Raw genomic sequence first — 12,960 nt, 5'->3', positions numbered from 1 at the left:
TAATCCTGAGCCCTCGGACGTCAGGATTTCTTCCCAGCAGCCTTCTTGGTGGTAATAACGGTCCGCAGAACCGTTCTACCCCTTGAAGACTGCTGGGTTTGAGAGCGTCCTCCGTGTCCCCGATATTTTTGTGGGGGAGCACGGGAGGACACACTCGGTATTTGAGTGGCACGATGTTCAGCGCTCTTTTAAGATAAGTGAGGCTGCTCCCGCTCAGCAGCAGGTGCTCCCACCTCATATACAGGAGCCTTCAGGGAAGATGCCGTTGCTGGAGAGAGATAGCTCGCAAGCGTCTCCTCTACCTACGGCATCTCACCATAACCATGTTCTTTATATTGGAAAAGATGAGAAGTAGGTTTATATTTGTGCACTGTACACACTGTATGACACAGGTTTCCCCCCACGATCCCGACACCTCGGTGTGGAGATCGGGGGAAAACGGAAGGCTACTGCGCTGAGGCTGTACACGAGATGGTAGGAAGCGTTCGTCGAGCTTACTCTTCGAGCGAACGTCCTGCCTATCTTCTGGCCACTCAATAGATAATCTCAACAGCTCTCGTTGACGACATCGAGTAATTCCTCAAACGCATGAGACTGAGGTGGCGAATCCTCAGACTCAGCGTCAACACTAACAGCATCCAGTTCCTCAGAACTGGACAATTGCAGTGTTTGTGCCGTCATCGGGGCGGAAGAAACCGCATCGCGTGCTTCCGAACCCAGATGACAGACACCGGGTCTATCAGATAAAGGCTGAGATAAGGCAGAGCCCGTCTCAGACCCCGCTGATAGATCCATTTGCGAACCCCAGGACTGAGATTGCCGCTGTGCCTCGGCAGCAGCGGGACCCACGCCCTGGGGAACGCGAGTTTCCCGGAAGAAACTCAGCCGGGATCAGAGCGAGCGCATAGACAGCGCCTCGCAATGCACACAGCCGGCACCCTCGAGTGCTGGCTAGGCATGCTCCTCACCCAAACAAACAACACAAAGAGTGTGAGTATCACCTCCCGTTAAATAACGCGGGCAGGGATGGAAACACACTCTAAACTGCTGCTTGCTCGCCATACTGAATATATATATATATATATATATACATATCATATATAACAGCAACATATATATATATTTTTTATTTATATATATTTTTTTTTTTTTTATTATTATTTTTTTTGTGTGTGTGTGCACGTGAGGGCAGAAAACGTTCGTCATGTTTACTTTATAAACGAACGTCCTGTTTATCAGGGCCACTAAATACATAGTCTATCAACTGCTCTTATCACTACTTCCAGCAACACTTCAAATGCATGAGACTGAGGTGGGGAACCTCAGACACAGACTCAACACTAACAACATCCAGTTCCTCAGAACTGGACAATTGCAGTGTTTGTGCCGTCATCGGGGCGGAAGAAACCGCATCGCGTGCTTCCGAACCCAGATGACAGCCACCGGGTCTATCAGATAAAGGCTGAGATAAGGCAGAGCCCGTCTCAGACCCCGCTGATAGATTCATTTGCGAACCCCAGGACTGAGATCGCCGCTGTGCCTCGGCAGCAGCGGGACCCGAGCCCTGGGGAGCGCGAGCCTCTCGGAAGAAACTCAGCCGGGATCAGAGCGAGCGCATAGACAGCGCCTCGCAATGCACACAGCCAGCACCCTCGAGTGCTGACTGGGCATGCTCCTCTCCCAAACAACAGAACGTGAGTGTCCATACCCGTAATATAACGTGGGCAGGGAAACACACACATATTGAAATGCTCGCTGGATTGTATATATATAGTGACAGACAACAATAAATAGACAAAGACAGATTTCACATAGAGCGCTACTGAAGACTCAGAAAGCTGTTGTTTCCTGCTTCAGGCCGGCTTTTATAGCTTCCTGGTACGTGACGTCACCCGCCTCTGACGTCCCGCCACACCATTGGACTGATTTTACATGTGCTTCAAGACGTCATCACGCAAAGCGTTCCCATAGCGTCAATCGACGCAACGCGAGTTCCCTTGAAAGGGAACTTGAGAGCCCTGACTCAATCTAAAAACACACACAATTTTTCCATTCAATGAAAGTCAATGGGGTCCAATTTTGTTTGGACCTTATTGTCTTTTATCGTATGGATTAAAAAAATATATTTTTGTGTTCCACAGATGACAGACATTCTTAAAAATATATATTTTGCGTACTGCAGAAATTACAGTATTGTAATTTTTCAGCGAACTATCCCTTTATAGCCAAACGACTTGATTATTTAAAGTGGAAACCATGTATATATACAAGTCAAGTCTCTTATGCTCACAAAGGCTGCATTTATTTGATAAAAAATACAGTATAAACAGTAATATTGTGAAATATTAGTACTATTTAAAATAAATGTCTTCAATTTAAATATATTGTGAAATGTAATTTATTCCTATGATCAAAGCTGAATTTTCAGCATCATTACTCCAGTCGTCAGTGTCACATGATCCTTTAGAAATCATTCTAATATGATTTGCTGCTCAAGAAACATTTCTGATTATTATCGGTGTTGAAAACAGTTGATATTTTACTTAATCTTAAATATTAAGCGTAACGTTTTTGTGGAAACCGTAATACATTTTGTTTTCAGGATTCTTTGATGAAGTTCAAAAAGAAGAACAGTATTTATTTGTAATAGAAATCTTTTGTAACATTGTAAGTGATCAATTTAATGCATAACAAATCTTACTGACTTTTTGAACCTTTGAATGGTATAGTATAGTCATTTAGCATAATAAGAGAATAACCTTGGGTTAATGGCCTATATAAAACAAACATTTTTCTGACCTGTCAGTGACATGTGCATGTTTTGTAAATGTTTTGTAAGAGCTTAATGTTACAGCCTTAATATAACTCATGTATCAGCCAAAGTAATCAGAGAAGCAGATCCCTTTGATGAAACACTGCTCTCCCGAACGCCTGCATTTGAAGGTAGGTAGACGGATGTTTGCTGTTCTTGACTTGTGAAAAACTGAACACCACCCAACAGACGCAGCCAAAGGACATAACTCTCTGTCCTCAAGCTAATATCATAGGTTACAGCTGACATTCAGAAAATAAAAAAGATTTTAACAAGAGTGGAAGAGATGCTCTTGGTGATTTTCTTATGCTGTTTGTATCCTTAAAGTTGAAGAGTATAGTTTTTCTCCCAAAAAAAAAGCTAAATAATGATTGATTCCAAACAGGTTTCCTGAGCACTCTATATCTACTGTTCTATTGGCTGGATAAACGGATAGCCCCGCCTCAAACTCACACTATTGGTTGAGCCAGTGTTGCTATGTGCTGCTGGTCGGAGTAATGTTTTGAAAGCGCTATAGTGTTTATACTTCTCAGGGAATTCAACCAACGAATGCTTTATGTATAGTTGTCTCTGCTGCATATTAAGCTAGGATGGAAGTATGTTTTATGTTATTACGTAGTGTTGCATGCAATCTTCTTCATGCTTATTTCTAACATCTTCTGACGTCTGTTATGATTTATATGTGTGTTTATATTTCTTTGTTGCTCTTGGTTCTTGCCTTCACTCCGCTCATGATCATTCAAACAGCAGGGTTGCACTCTAAACTGTGTTTTTACAAGTGGACACCACAAAAGAACATACATAAAATAAATCCTAAAAGCCACAACATGAGATAATACAGTATTTGAGCTTTTCTTCACCAGCCTTCCTTATCTCTTGTCAGCAGTTTTGGGGGAAGCTATTTTGAAACTACACAGCTCATAATTCAAACTACACTCAATTTACTCTTATTTAAAAAGTAGGGTTACAGTTTATTTTAAAGGAGAACTCCGGTCAATTTTAACATTGAGCAAATTTTTTTGTAAATTTGGAGTGCTGTCAGTACAGAGAACAACGACAAAAATTGGTGTTGCCTACACCGTGTTATCCTCTTTTTAAAATTTGCACCCTGTTGACTTCAATGGGGCAAGTTTTAAACCAGCTTTTAGCCTCTTAACATCCTTGATGTGTCATTACAAGTGCACAGCTAATGTGAGGGATTCCTTCAGAGTGATCACGGGTGATCTCGCGGTCCTACCCCAAAGCAACAAATAAAATATAATTCCTTATCAAAATTTATAAGGAAAGACAAGTATTTTGTTTAGGCTTGGCTTGTAGGGAATTCAAAACCTGCGTATATTCAAACGCACATAACTATAGAACCCATTCTAAATGCGCATGTGAATGCCATCAGCGTTTCTCACAGGTTCGCGTTTAAAGTCTGTGTAGAGAGAATGGTGTCGTCTTAGTGGCCCCTAATTTAATAACAAATGATCATTGCGACAGAAGCAAATCGATTAAAACTAACTTTAGATGGAAATAACTTAACTCTGCTATAAAGCCAAAACAATCTCTGTTACCTTAAATTATACGCTTATCTCTGTAAAGCTGCTTTGAAACAATCTACATTGTTAAAAGCGCTATATAAATGAAGATGACTTGACTTGACTTGATCAGTGATCCTTCAGAGTGATCACTTCAGTGATCACATTTTTATTCATATCTTTCACATCTACTGCAGTCAGATTCAACCGTGATCACTCTAAAGGAATCACTCATATTGGCTGTGCACTTGTAATGACATGCATCAAGGATGTTAAGAGGCTAAAAGCAGGTTTAAAACTTGCCCCATTGAAGTCAACAGGGTGCAAATTTTAAAAACAGGATAACACAGTGTAGGCAACACCAATTTTTGTTGTTGTTCTCTGTATTGACAGCACTCCAAATTTACAAAAAAATTAGCTCAATGTTAAAATTGACAGGAGTTCTCCTTTAAGGTGACGTAGTTGCATTGTACTTACTCAAATAAGGACTGAGTAATATTAATTAATGGTTAGGGTTTGGTTTAGGGTTAGTTACTTGTAATTATGCATGATTTACTGTTATTTCAATAGTAAGTTCATGTAGTAAGTAATGTGTAACTACGTCACCTTAAAATAAAGTGTTAAAAGTAGTTAGCTAGCATTGAAGTACTTTTGGAATTGAAGTACTTCTCTCTCATGGATTCCAACATGGACATTTAAACATTCCTGAACCGGATGCTTATATACAATTATTCTTGTTTCTGGTTGTGTTCCAGAAAAACTAATCATCGAAATTATTCAACCCTCATTGCAAATCAGGTTTACTGGCAATATTTACAGACTTCCAGCTGTTTGCAATAAACAAATCAAACAAAAGTAATTGAAATAGCTCAACACAACAAATGTTTCAAGTCGTTTCCCCAAATTCAACTGAAAATGCCCACTACAGCACAAATCTTCAAAGCTTGTTGTTCCAAGCACACCTGATGCAAATATTCAAGGGCTTCATTAGTTGCACCAGGTGTGCTTGAGTGAGAACACATGAAATATCTGAACTGGCTAGGTTTGTTGAGTGTCACATTTACTGCATGTTAGAAATATAAGTCAAAACGGTTAAAAAATTTAAGAGAGGATATCATCGCCCTTCACAAACAAGGAACAAAAAGATAGCGAAGGCACTAAATGTTCATAGAGACACGTTAAAAGCATTGTTCGCAAGTTCAAAGTTAAAGGAACAGTGGTTACACTGTCCTGGACGGGGCATAAAAAGGAATATATCAAAGGCTGCAACCAGATTTCTGGGAAGGCAGGTTCAGAAAAACCCTCGAGAGACTGCAAAAGACTTGCAGCAAGTCTTGGTGGCAACAGGCACTGGGGTTTCAGCTTGCACAGTAAGAGCTTGAATAATTTCGATTACAACTGTAATTCTGATATTTTAAAAGATTTTTTTACAGGCCCATATGGAATCTGCAAACATACATAAATATTTAACCTGATTTTTGGGGTAAAAATTTGCTGGATTTATTTAAATAGTAGCTGAAAGCATAATACAATTAGTCAAAATATTTGATAAAAGTAAAAATAAGGTGCAGAAAATATTGAACTTTTGAGTGACAGGTGTTTAAATAGTTCTGAGCTCTCTGACACTAATAAGGTTGCATGTTATTCCATTGTGTCAACTGTAATGCTCCTGTATTGCAATCCTTTGTTTAGCCAACACTTCAAGGAGGAAGAAACCAAAGGAAAATCAAATCCCATGTTTTAGGAGAATGGCTCATGCTTTGGCAGTCACTACTGCAACAGATTTTAGTGTTTTTGAGTGATCAGTATAATCCAAACAACAATCAGAGCGTTTCTAGAGTTTCCATCTGACCTTTAACAACAGCCAGAGTCGTAGTCAAGACACAAAAGCCCCAATCTTTACAATTAAACTGCTTCTAACTAAATAATCTTCAGATGTCAGACACTTGACTCTACCTCTCAGCCCATAAGACTGTTCTTCACTCAGCATCTGCACACACTTATTCCTGCTCACTGTGACTTAACGTCCATCATGCAGTTATTAACTGTGACTGGGAAGCTCTATCTGAGATACTCCCCTATTTAGTTGTCATGGTGGCATGACCCGAGCACTTATTAGCTGACCCTTGGGATTAGTCCAAGCCTGGCCGGGGGTTGGGGGGGGTTAAGCCTTCACCTCCAAATGCCCACTCTAACGTCCCACTAGTCCCTTTAATTAAATTGCTGAGACACCGCGTCAGGAATGTTTGCTTGTGCTTTTTGCTTTCTCTCCTTCTGTATCTCTGTCTTTGCTTTTCTCATACGCTCGTCCCTTCTTTCGAGCCTAAGTGCCCCCTCCGTATTTACCTCTCCTGAACGATGACTGGCAGACTTCCAGCTAATCTCTAACTCTGACCGACCGAAACAAAGCAAGAAGAACGTGTTAACATGCTTACTACAGATATTATCTCAAACTGTATAAGGAATGCAGCCCAGATTACTAATGACGGGTCGGATTTAACTCGCAGCTGGGTCCTTGGTCTGCTCTGACGTCATTCATAAACAATATTTTACTAAACAAACAGATAACTTGGGTTTGCTGCTCAAAGGGTCAGTTGAGTGCAGAACGAATAGGCTATGTGGTTGTGCAATCTGTTAAACTATTGAAACTTCATCATTACCAACAATAAAGGTTCTTTAAAGCGTTCTCAACCTCTCAGGTTCTCCTGAAGAGTATGTAGAGTTCATGAGATGCTTATATGGTTCTTTAAAGATTAAACATGATTAAACTTCAGAGCAGCATATTGATTTCTGGGTTCTTGCCAATATGGTTTCTAAAGGACTTACTTACTATAAAGAATGAAAAGCAAAAGTCCTGTACCTGAACCTTCCCATAGCACAATATAATGGAAAAAGATTCTTCAAATGATTAAAATGTTCTTCACAATATGAAAAAAAGTGGTTCTTTTAAGAACTGTCCACTGAAAGGTTCTTTGAGCTAGGCTACCCAAAATTGTTCTTCTATGGTATTGCTAACTTATATTTAAGAGTGTATTCTAAAACCTGAATAACTTCACAGATGCTACACCACCTCATATGTTGTGATAATTTAGTGGGTATTTAAAGGTTGTGACCATTTTAACATCTCTCTCAGACCTCTAACCAACCACTGAGCAAAGGAAAGAGGCTGAGGAGGATTTCCAAACCTATTCAGAATCACTCAAATGAATGGCCAACATCTCAGCATGTCACTCAACCCTTGATCCAAAGTACTTCTTAATAGAGTCCTCCTCCTCCACAAAAACTTTCTCCTCAACTTGTGAGATTTCTTTGAAGCAATGAAAATAATGGGTTTAAAAGCTGGAATAACTGGGCATAATCTTCTTTACACCCTGTGCAACTGAACTAATTACTACTAACCCGTTTAGATGCCAGCAGCTTGGGTGAGAAAGGGGATGGAGGTTTAATTACATTGCAGGGACAATATTAGGAGGAGCTTGATTTAAACAGGCTTCACTTTGACACCATACTGTATGTTTATCACAAGCGAGTTACCATAATTTAGCAATAATGTTAATGTACAAATGATTTTTTTTAACCCTCTTATATTTTATATTAACCCTATATAGTGGTGCAAGTTGCAACTACATCAAGTTGCATTAATAACAAAAAAGGCGGTAGCCTTTAATAGGCCTACTTTTAAAAGGAATCTCAGTCAATATTTTTCAAGATTGTGCTGGTGATGTTTGTTTTGGGTAATGTCGTGTGTGTGTGTGTGATATAGATTTGTGTAAAAAAAAAATATTTATATACAGCGCTTTGTTTTGTAGATGTAACGACCGATAGCCTACTGAAATCACCTCAGGCGAACGCGACCAACTTTTAATCTACCTCTGTGGTTAAAAGCACACATTGGTGTTTTTGACACATGTAAAACACAACAACTTAAAAACCGTAAAGGGATGTCAGCCCCACCAAAACCCACCACCATATTGGCACAGATAATGTAAAATAAAACATCTACAACTAATAATATAATTTAATATAATATAATACCATATAAAAGTTTTATTGTGCTGTAAGATTCACATCCTAATATGAAACTCGCTGTTATGATAGATCGCATTCGTTATGTTTTGTTTGTTTGTTCTTGAACCGGCTGCCGCGGGATAGTGAGATAAACAGAAATTTACAACCAATCATCATTCATCACCGACTTGCACGATGGTATATTGACTTGGGTTGCCAATAAAAAAAACCTCATAAAAATGCTTTATTGAAAGTATAGCCTACTAAGCTCACGAGACCAGCAAAAAGCACAGTTCAGACATTCTAACAGTTCACTGGCAAAATTATTTAACAAAAGTAAACAAAAGTTCCAGAAATAAAACTAATTCCTAATTATTAATTTACTTGTCTTTAGACATGTGTAACAATTCAATGTGGCGGGCTGAAACGTTTTGTGCAACCCACACTACGTCTTTTAAAGTTTTTTTTTTTTTTTTTTTTTTATGTTTACATTCTAGCATATTTAGCCAGTAGCAATCTACAAATCATTTATTGCACTGCTTACCTGTAAATCTTCGAAACGCGAAGCACGAGTGTGTTGTTTTATCCACAAGACAAAACTCAAAACTCTTGTATGGTCATTCCCTTAAGCAGGAATAATTTCTCCTGAAGGAAAGCTTTGACATACACCATATGCAGCGATCCGTGCAGGTTGCGTCCAGCCAGACGTCTGAACTTTAGGAACACGATGGTGTTTATACTGAATGGCAGGAGCGCAACACCTCCAGAGTTTTAGGAAGGAGGAGCAAAACTCTTCAGGCTTGACACAACTCTCCGTCGCCGGGCTGTGGCAACAAGGGGTATGTAGGCTTTACCAACTACCGTACTACTCCACAACAAATGTAGTATGCAGTATACATGGACCATGTACAGTTTGGAATGGAATAAAATAAAGTTAGAATATTCTATACAAAATGCCATAGTTTAAGAATTTATTCACCCAAAAATTAAAATTATCCCATAATTTACTCACCCTCAAGCCATGACTTTCTTCTACCAGCCAAACACATTTGGAGTTATATTAAAAAATATCCTGGGTTTTACAAGCTTTATGATGGGAGGGAATGGTACCTGAGATTTTGAAGCTCCAAAAAAAATTTGCATCCATCCATCATAAAAGTAATCCATGTGCGGCTCCAGGGAATTAATAAAAGAATTCTGAAGCAAAGTGAAGTATTTTGGTAGAAAAAAAAATTCCATATTTATAATGATTTATAGCCTATAATCATTGGCTGTGCAGAGAGTAACCTCTGACCTCTGGTACTAAATGTGGCTGCACCTTTAGTGCAGTTATTATAGCAAAGCTTGTAATAAGCTGATTATGATTTTACAGCAGTTACAATACTTGTAGCAGAAATTATCGTTACCATGGTAAATTGTTCTCGCTTAGTAGGTTTTTTGAGTATCTGTTTGCTTAAAGGAATATTTCACTTAAAAATGAAAACGCTGTTACTCACCCTCAAGTTGTTTCAAACCTGTATGAGTTTCTTTTTTCTGCTGAACACAAAAGAAGATATTTAGAAGAATGTTGGTAACCAAACAGTTGATGGACCACATTGACTTTCCATAGTATTTTTTTACCTACTGTGGAAGTCAATGGGGTCCATCAACTGTCTGGCTACCTACATTCTTCAAAATATCTTCTTTTGTGTTCAGCAGAAAAAAGAAACTCATACAGGTTTGAAACAACTTGAGGGTGAGTAACAGCATTTTCATTTTTAAGTGAAATATTCCTTTAAGCAAACAGATACTCAAAAAACCTACTAAGCGAAAACAATTTACCATGGTAACGATAATTTCTGCTACAAGTATTGTAACTGCTGTAAAATCATAATCAGCTTATATTAGCTTTATACTTCGGGAAATGTCATGCACCTCCATAACTGTGAGTTCTTCACTAAATATGAATAAGGATGGCGTCAATTTCAAACCAATTCAAGTCTAATTCAGACCCTGACAATGTTAACGAACAAGAGGATCATGCAGAACGGATTTCTGCATGAACGGACTTTGCAAGCACAGATTTCACGGGACGTTTCAGAGTGGTACGTTTTTTGTGTGTGCTTTTTGGGCCGATACATCTCATTGTTTGTTTGTTTTTTCTTTTTTTCGGACAGATCCATGAAACACGCAGATCAGCGGTCCATTGGTTCTTTTCTTGATTGACACTGGGCTGGTCCAATCACATCTTTAAACACCTCCACCTTTGGGTGTGCAAGATCAGTGTGCATCTGTCAAAATAGTCAGAGAGATAGCGAAGAAACACAAGGGAGGTGCCGAGAAATTGTGTGAAAAAAAAAAAAGAAGAAACAGGCCCTTCAGTGATACAGATGTGTGTTCTGCAGCAGCAGCAGGGCCTTCATCATCTTCTGTGAGTGTGATGCCAGCACCGACACACACGGAGAGGGAGAGAGATGAGGGAGTGTAGAGCCTGCGATAAGCAGAACTGCTGTCAAAACATGAGTTTACCTTTTGATAAGACTGAACCAAAAACACAAGTGGTGGACAATTAGCTGTTTGCTAGATTATGGTGATTACACTGCAATTAAATAATTGCACACTATAACGTTGCAGTGTTTCCGCTCAGAAGGGCTAGTTTAGTGTTCTCAACTGGCTAAGGCAATTAGCAGATCTTTAAGCTAGTTCTTTTATGTCTTCCCTGCTGCTTTTTTATGTATCTGATACGTTGTCTTGTTGAAATTGAAAACATTATTTTATTCATCAACAATAACAGTGAGTCAACTGGCAGTATTCATGTTTAGTTCATATTCCATCCATTTAATAAATGGTATTGTTATGCTAATGCAGCTTATAGCTTGTTTTAGGATTCATCGCTGTGGAGTATAGTTAATGTGTCAACTCTCACTCATACCTGCTTACTCAGTACTTGGCTTTAGTGGTTTTAAGAGGAGTTGGTATACAGATTCAAGGGTGAGTAAAGATGGGTGGTGTTTATGATCATAGTGAGCCAGTCTGGGCCAAAATGCCCAGAATAGTCTTTTATGTTCAAAAGAAGAAAGAAACTCATACAGGTTTGGAACAACTTGAGGCTGAGTAAATTATGACAGAATTTTTTCATTTTTGGGTGAACTATTCCTTGTAAGCGGCAGATGACAAGACGTTATCCTGCGTAAAGTTGACGTTAATGTAGGCCTATCTTTATAGTTATAATTCTTGGTGTGAATGGGCCTTTATACTTGGAGGTTTAGGCTATACTTTAAGCTCGAAGATCTGTATTAAGGTGAAAACAGGCTATTTAGAGCCGCTGTCTTGTGAAATCATCAATGGTGTCACATTACACTTCCGACATTCACCTAAAGTAGCACTGACACAGTATTTAGTTGCGCCAATGCCAAATGCTCACCCATGACTTGAACTTGTCAAATATTTTTAAATGCAACATCACAGTGCTATATTTAGTAAGATGCATCACTTTAAGTTAGATTGGTATAGCATATGATTGGTTAACACAGCAAAACGTTTTTAAGTTACTTCAAAAGGTGAAGTTCATGCTTCTTTTTGAATTTCCCCCTAAACTGAGCACTAAAACATGGTAATTGATGTGGACAGTTTGGGTTTGTGAGTTTTAGACTTTGTACATGAAGCTATTCTTAGAGGGGATTTTTAGTTTAGCCCTGTGAGTCAACAGTTTTGCTGTTTGCAGTTTTGCTCACTCTGTTTGTACCTCTGAGATATTTATGAGATGAGATGACATCTCGACCAAACATGAAACTCGGCTCTCATTCCTAGAGCAAGATTAGCCTTTGTATGAGTGTATTGTTATGTGACTTGGTGAATAAGTGTGGTGAACTTTTCAACTACCCTTTGGCAAAAGGATGCAGTGATTATACATTTTCCTCACAGTTTATGCGTGCGTCATGAACCCGCTCACATGCCAGCGTGGAGTACTCTGCACACTCCAGGATATCCAAATCCCAGCATATAGCCAGTTATTTTGAGTTTAGTTAGTTGTGGCAGAGTGGGAATGGATTGCATTACTGAGAGGTATTACAGTCCCTGCACTGCAACCAGCAATTATACAACCAAACCACAGAACAAATATTGGGCCATCAAACACTTAATATGATAGAAATTATTCAAGATAAATAGGCTTCCAGTAAAAGATAAACAGCAAGATAAACTTATATAAGCACCAGTAAGTACGCTGCATTGCTGTCTATTGCTTACTTAGCTGCAGTTTCTTTTTTAAAGAAGTCGATGTTATCAGGGCCAAACTGTTATCAGGGTTATCATTTACCAAAGCTGCATTTATTTGATTAAAATTACATCAAAAATAGTAAATTTTTTAAATATTATTACAATTGAAAATAACTGTTTTGTATTTAAATATATATTAAATGTTATTTATTCCTGTGATCAAAGCTGAATTTTCAGCATCATTACTCCAGTCTTCAGTGTCACATGATCCTTCAGAAATCATTCTGATATGATGATTGTCTGCTCTAGAAACGTGTATTATTATTAATTATTATTATCATCAATGTTGAAAACAGTTGTGCTGCTTAATTTTTATTATTATTATTTTTTTTTTTCAGAATAATTTTGATGAATAGAAAG

General features: G+C 38.6%; 1 protein-coding gene across 1 annotated transcript in view; it reads right to left on the bottom strand.

Annotated features, from left to right (window-relative positions):
* Nucleotides 1–9,054, bottom strand: part of vasna (vasorin a) — a 29,536-nt gene extending 20,482 nt beyond the window's left edge. Inside the window, exon 1 of the mRNA XM_081383869.1 lies at nt 8,888–9,054. The gene's annotated coding sequence lies outside the window, so the exon portion shown is untranslated. The remainder of the gene's footprint in view (nt 1–8,887) is intronic.
* Between the last annotated feature and the right edge of the window lie 3,906 nt (nt 9,055–12,960).

The sequence above is a fragment of the Scardinius erythrophthalmus genome (genome assembly GCF_964197995.2).
Source record: "Scardinius erythrophthalmus genome assembly, chromosome: 14".
In the NCBI taxonomy this organism is placed as follows: domain Eukaryota; kingdom Metazoa; phylum Chordata; class Actinopteri; order Cypriniformes; family Leuciscidae; genus Scardinius; species Scardinius erythrophthalmus.
This window is presented reverse-complemented; position numbering and strand designations above follow the sequence as displayed.